Source organism: Camelus ferus, chromosome 4 (assembly GCF_009834535.1).
Source record: "Camelus ferus isolate YT-003-E chromosome 4, BCGSAC_Cfer_1.0, whole genome shotgun sequence".
In the NCBI taxonomy this organism is placed as follows: Eukaryota; Metazoa; Chordata; class Mammalia; order Artiodactyla; family Camelidae; genus Camelus; species Camelus ferus.
In genome coordinates, this window is record NC_045699.1 from 45,895,368 (window position 1) to 45,901,466 (window position 6,099).

General features: G+C 40.2%; 1 protein-coding gene across 2 annotated transcripts in view; it reads right to left on the reverse strand.

The window, feature by feature from the left end:
• The window catches only part of HEMGN (hemogen), a 46,230-nt gene that overhangs the window by 37,342 nt on the left and 2,789 nt on the right, over positions 1-6,099 (reverse strand). The gene's annotated exons all lie outside the window — the stretch shown is intronic.

The following is a 6,099-nucleotide window of genomic DNA, read 5'->3' on the forward strand; positions in this document are numbered from 1 at the left end:
AATGTATGACAATTATGAATAATGCTAAAATAAACATTCATGGACAAATTTTACATGGACATATATTTTCATTCTCTTGGGTATATACCTAGCAGTGAAATTGCTGGCTCTATGTTTAACTTTGAGAAACTGCCAAGCTGTTTTCCAAAACAGTTGCATCATTTTACATTCCTATTAGCAATGCACAAGGGTTCCAATTTTTCCACATTCTCCCAACACTTATTCGCCATCATTTTAAGTATAGCCATTGTAGTGGGTGTCAAGTGGTATCTCACTGAAGTTTCGATTTTCATTTTCCTGAATGCCTAACGATGTTAAGCTCCTTTTAGTGCTTATTGGTCATTCATCTATCTTCTTTGGAGAAATGTCTATTCAAATTCTTTGCCCATTTTTAATTGAGTTATTTGTCTTTCTGTTGTTGAGTTCTAATAGTTCTTTATCTAGTCTGGATACCAAGTTCCTTATTAGATATATAATTCAAATATTTTCTCTCATTCCGTGCATTGTCTTTTTACTTTCTTGATGGTGTCATTTGAAGCGCAAAACTTTTAAATTTTGATTAAGTCCAATTTCTTTTTTCTTTGGTTTGTTGTGCTTTTGGTGTCATATATAAGAAAGCTTTGCCTACTCCAAGGTCATGAAGATTTACTTCTAGGTTTTCTCTGAGTCTTACAGTGGGTTTAGCTCTGGTATTACAAAGTCTATGATCTGTTTTGAGTTGATTTTTGTATACGGTACGAGACAAAGGTTCAAATTCATTCTTCTGCATGTGGATATATAAGAATCCCAGCACCTTTTGTTTAAAAGACTATTCTTTCACAATGACTTATGATGGCACCCTTAGGTTTTCACCCTTGCCATTAGTTGAAAACAGACTGCGACAAAGAATTTGGAAAGATAATACCTAGTTTAGGCAAGAGTGAGGGGAAGTCTTACACACTGCTAATGGGAGCATAGAAGAACAGCCTCTGAGGGGTAATTTGCCATATATATTTGATTGAAAATATATATTCTGGTTCAGGAATGGTACTTCTAGGAATGTATTTCAAGGAGCTAACTGTACAAAGATGTTACATATAATGGTGAACAACTGGAAGTAACCTAAATGTTTACCAGTAGAAGATTAGGTGAATAAACTTTGCTACATCTGTATTATGAAATATGATGCCAATTTTAAAAATTATGAAATGATTTACTGACTTGGAGAAATCTCTGTGACCTACTGCTAAGTGAAAAATAAAAGCATGTTAAAGCTCCCTTTATAGTGATATTCCTTTATATAAAATTATGTATTTTACATATGCATCTACATTCACAGAAATAGCTCAGAAAATATCCACAAAAATGTTAACAGTGGTTGCCGCTAGGTAATGGGATTTTGGCTGACTTGTATTTCTTCTTTATACCTTTGTGCATTGCATGAATTTGCTACATGAATATGTACTGTCTTTATATTCAGAAAAAGAAAAGCTATTTTCATTTTGTAGAAGAATGTCCTCAAGGAATATATACTGTAGAAGACTATGCAATGGCATGGAAATATGTTCCTAATATGTTAACTGAAAAAATCAGGTTCCAATATCATCCCACTTAAAAAATTTTAATGTCATATACACAGTATTTCCTAGGTACTATACTTTTTTTCACCACTTACTATTTCTGAAATAAAAATGTCTCTTATAGTCAATATGAATAATGTAGTTCCCCCCTCCCTGTCTCCCTGAAAAGCTGTTATTAATGAGATGATGCTTCTGGCAACTGGAGACTTGAGGAAGTGCCATATGTGTGCAGAGAAAAGACGGGAGGAATAGATACCAAAATGTGAGCAGTGCTCAGCCCTGAATTGAGGTCTTTCTTTTTGTTGCTGTTGTTAAATTAGTTTCCAAGTTTTCTGTAGTACATGCGTAGATAAACATACAAAGAAATCAGGAACCTGACTGCTCTGCTTTTCAAGGAAGAAATAAGACTGTGAGGGTATTTGGGACTTTGGGGCTTTACCAAAATAAGAGACTAGCAAATTGGGACACACACAAACCACCTCCGTAGTGTCAGAGTCTGCAGTGAGGGAGGACGACCTTGCATGCCCTGTGAGGGACCCCTGGCCAAACAGCAGCTGGCAAAGCAAGCTCAAGAACAGATAGGAGAGTTCAGTCAGCAGGAGCAGGGCTCTTGGATCAATCTTAGCTCTGTGTGGATGAGGAAATCCCTGTGAGGTAGGAGAGAGTCCAAATGGTGGGGATGCCGGCTAATTGTGGAGGAGAAGGATGCTCAACACTGTGGGGCCACACAGATATTTTCCAGGAGAAAATTCCCAGTTCCTCAAGAGCTACAGGAGATGAAGGACATGGAAAAGAGGTGGAGGACTGATGGTCACAGTAGAACTTCAACAGCCCCTGAGGAGGCCAGCAAGCTCTGGGCCTCTGCTTAGAAGGGAGGGACATGGGCCTGCAGTGACTGTGGCCAGGGCGCACAGGAGAGTCCCAGGCACAGTGCCAGGTAGGAGCTTCCCCCACATGATCACGTCTAATCCTCACAACAGTCCTGAGACAAGCAGCCTGAGACTCCCAGAGTGGTTTGTCCCAAAGCACACAGCCTGTAAGTGGTAAGAGTGGTCTCCCACCTTACTAAAGTCCTTCTCTAAAAAGGGAAAAACACAGAGCAAAGTTAACACTCACATTTATCATGAGTATTAATTCATTATTTATCATGGTGGTAGGTGGAAAACAAGTTTCAAAAATTTTCAATCTGATTTGAATATTTTTAAATAATAATACAGAAAAAAGCTGCAAGGATATACACCTTAATGGTGGATACGTCTCAACAGTAGGAATTTAATTTTTAAATTTCACTTTGTTTTTTTTTAACTTCCTCTCTACCCCCATCCTTGAGCATGCAAATCTTCAAGCAGAGAAAAGTTTTTTCTGAAGCAGTTGTGAAGACTAGCGGATCAAAGTTATAAGAATGAATTACAGTGGGACCTTAATGACAGAGAAATCCAGGTTCTTACTAGCTATGTGAGTTCTACTTGGTTTCGCTAAGCCTGTTTCCTAAACAATAAAAGGGGATTATAGTCTTGTCCCAGAGAGCTGTTGCCAGGATTAACTGAGATGCAATGTACACATCTCTGAGAGCCCCAAGCAGGGCACTTGGCATAAGGACAGTGTTTAATAAATAGTAAACCCGACTCTTGGTAGTCAGAGCTCTTCCTTGCTGCAGCGGAAGGCTCAGCACCTGCAGCTGTTTCAGAGAGCAGAGAGGAACCTGGCTCTCTTGGCAGGGGCCCCTTATTGGACCTGAAGCTGCCTGCACACCTGACACTCTCCCCTCCTCTGTTTCTACCATCTGGATACTAGCGGGATCTCATTCCTTAACCCATTTTCACCTATTTGCCTTCTTCTCTCCCTTTGTCTCAATGACCTCAGCTGCCTAGATAGTATTTTTGAGTACACGTGACATTATTTCAACATAACACACATTTGCCAGGCACCTATGTTCTGAAGATGGCCCCAGGCTCCTGCTCTCCATTCATACCATCCAGAAATATTTGTATGAGCTCACGGTCTAGCTAAGAATTTAGATATTTCAGCAACTCCCACGTGTTGCCTAACTGCCCTAATAGGCACACACACCAGGCTGGGAAACTCAGAGGGCAGATTTGCCAGGGTATGCACATGTGTACAGGAGAGGAGGGAAAGAATGGAAGAATTTAGTATTTAAAGAGTAATGATTTCCTCACCCTATATTATGCATCAGCTTCATATACTGTCTTTCTTAAAGAGAAAAGGTATTCACTCTGCTGAACTGGTTTCAAAGGCAGTTAAACCAATGCCCAAATAGGGCTGTTCCCTCTCATTTTCAGATTTGTTCAAGTCTGCTCACAGACCCAAAGTCTGTGGAAGGCTCTGGTCATCTGATGATGCTGCTGAGGCAGTGGGGTGGAGAGCAGGTCCGAGGAGCTACAAACTGGCTCAGAATGTTCTCAGATATTTTGGAGCTCACTGGAATACACAAACATTCTGATTAACAGGCAGTTTTAAGACACAAAGAGATGCCAAAACCAGGCATTATTTGATATTTGTATTGTTTATTAGGTAAATATTAACACTAGTGGAAGTAAAAAGAGATTCACCTATAGTTGAGACTCCCTCACAAACTAAGATGTTTTCACTTTTATTCCCTTCCAGACTTTCTTCAAATCCATAGTCATGATAACTGCGGATTAGATAGTTAAACATTCGACTTCTTTCTCAAACCCAGATGCATACACAGAATGACGTTAAGTACAGCAGTATTCAAAACCAGAGCAGTGTGACAACAGCCCCTTCAAGCCCATGGACTGACAGTCCAGTGGAAGATGTTGGCAGGGCAGTGAGACACACCCTGTTCTGCCTGTGTTATTTATGCCTCTGGCAGTGAAGCCCCTGACAAAGAAGCATGTCACTGGAACACACGCTCTTTGTTCACAGAGGTGCATGCCAGCACCGGCTGTGTCAGAAGGGACAGTACCGGGTCTGTAGTCTCTCCTTTGGCTCTTTTGCTTTCTTTTTATTTGCTGCACATTGTGGCTATGTTTATTAATTACTTTGTAGCTTAATCTTGTAAAACACACATTTATCTTGTGAGTCCTGATACACTTGAGATGGTCATAAAGAGAGGACAGGATCCCAAGATTTGTCCCCGTTTTCCCCTAAGGATTGATACCACCTCCCCCAAGAGCCGCCTGGTTACCACTCCCAGTCTCCTTCAGCATCTCCTCTTTACCTACAAGGTGGTGCCAGCAGGCTCTGTTTGGTATTAAAGATCCTCTGTAGTTGTTCCCAACCCATTGTTCCAAAGCAGACCCCCATGCTAGGGACTTCGTTCCAGAAACGGACTGATGGTGTAGCAGAAAAGATGGCAGGCCTTGGAGTCAGAACAATTTGGGTTTAAACCCTAGCTCGTCCTCTTGTTGGCCATGCAGCTTCAGTTCCTCACCTATAAAATGACTAAAATATAATCTACTTCACAGGGTTGCCTGAGGATAAAATGAGAAAGAACTTATTAAGCCCTACAAGTGGATGCTCAATCATTGCTTGTTAGCTCATGGAACTAATTTGCTAGTTTTTCGTAGAAGCCTTCATCCCATGGCCCTGTGGTTCTCATCACCTTACAGTTATAGACCTCATGACAGTCTGAACAGCACCTCCCTCGTCATCACAGAGATGTCTGCTAAGACTTACATTTTAAATACAAGACTCAGGAAACAACACACTAGACTGTTTTTCCCTTTATCCATAATCCTTCTAAAACTTTTTAGGCTTTGACGTATTAATTCATTTGATATTTAAAAATTAATACAACTAGTTTTGCATGAGGAGGGATAAATTAGGGGTTGGGGATTAACAGACACACATGACTATGTATAAAACAAACAAGGACCTACTTACAGCTCAGGGAACTATTTTCAATTTCTTGTAATGACATACAATGTAAAAGAATCTGAAAAGAAAATGTATGTATGTATGTGTATGTATAACTGTATCGCTTTGCTGTACACCTGAAACTAATATTGTAAATCAACCACACTTAAATAAAAAATTTTTAAATAGATGTAAGTAGTTTTGTTTGCCACTAAATGAATTTAGGTGAACTGGGAGAGGGGAGTCTCATAACTTTAAGAAAACCTTAGGTTAATGCATAGAATTCTAAGTCTTTCTCTATTCATACATTTTTCTCAACCTTGGAGCCTCTTGTAGAATACTAGAATTAAGATAGTATCTGATTTGACATACGACGTATTTACTTATTTTAAGCTGAATGCAACGTTACGTTACCTACCCGAGGTCTGCAAAGCCGACTTAGTGCTCTAACCCTAGCTCTCAGGGAGCTCTCTGAGCCAGCACATTACAAAGGCTACCTGCCAAGCTTTACCGAAATGGAGACCATCAAGAATTCACACACCTCACAGGGGTGCCCTTAAAAATAAACGAGATAAAAGTCTTCGGGGAAACTCTGCAAACTCCGAGGCCCCATTAGAAATGTTAATTGCTGCCTTCGCTAGCCTATATTTAAATGTTAGAAAACCCAGGAAGATTCTCCCGAACTCTGGGACGCTCGGCT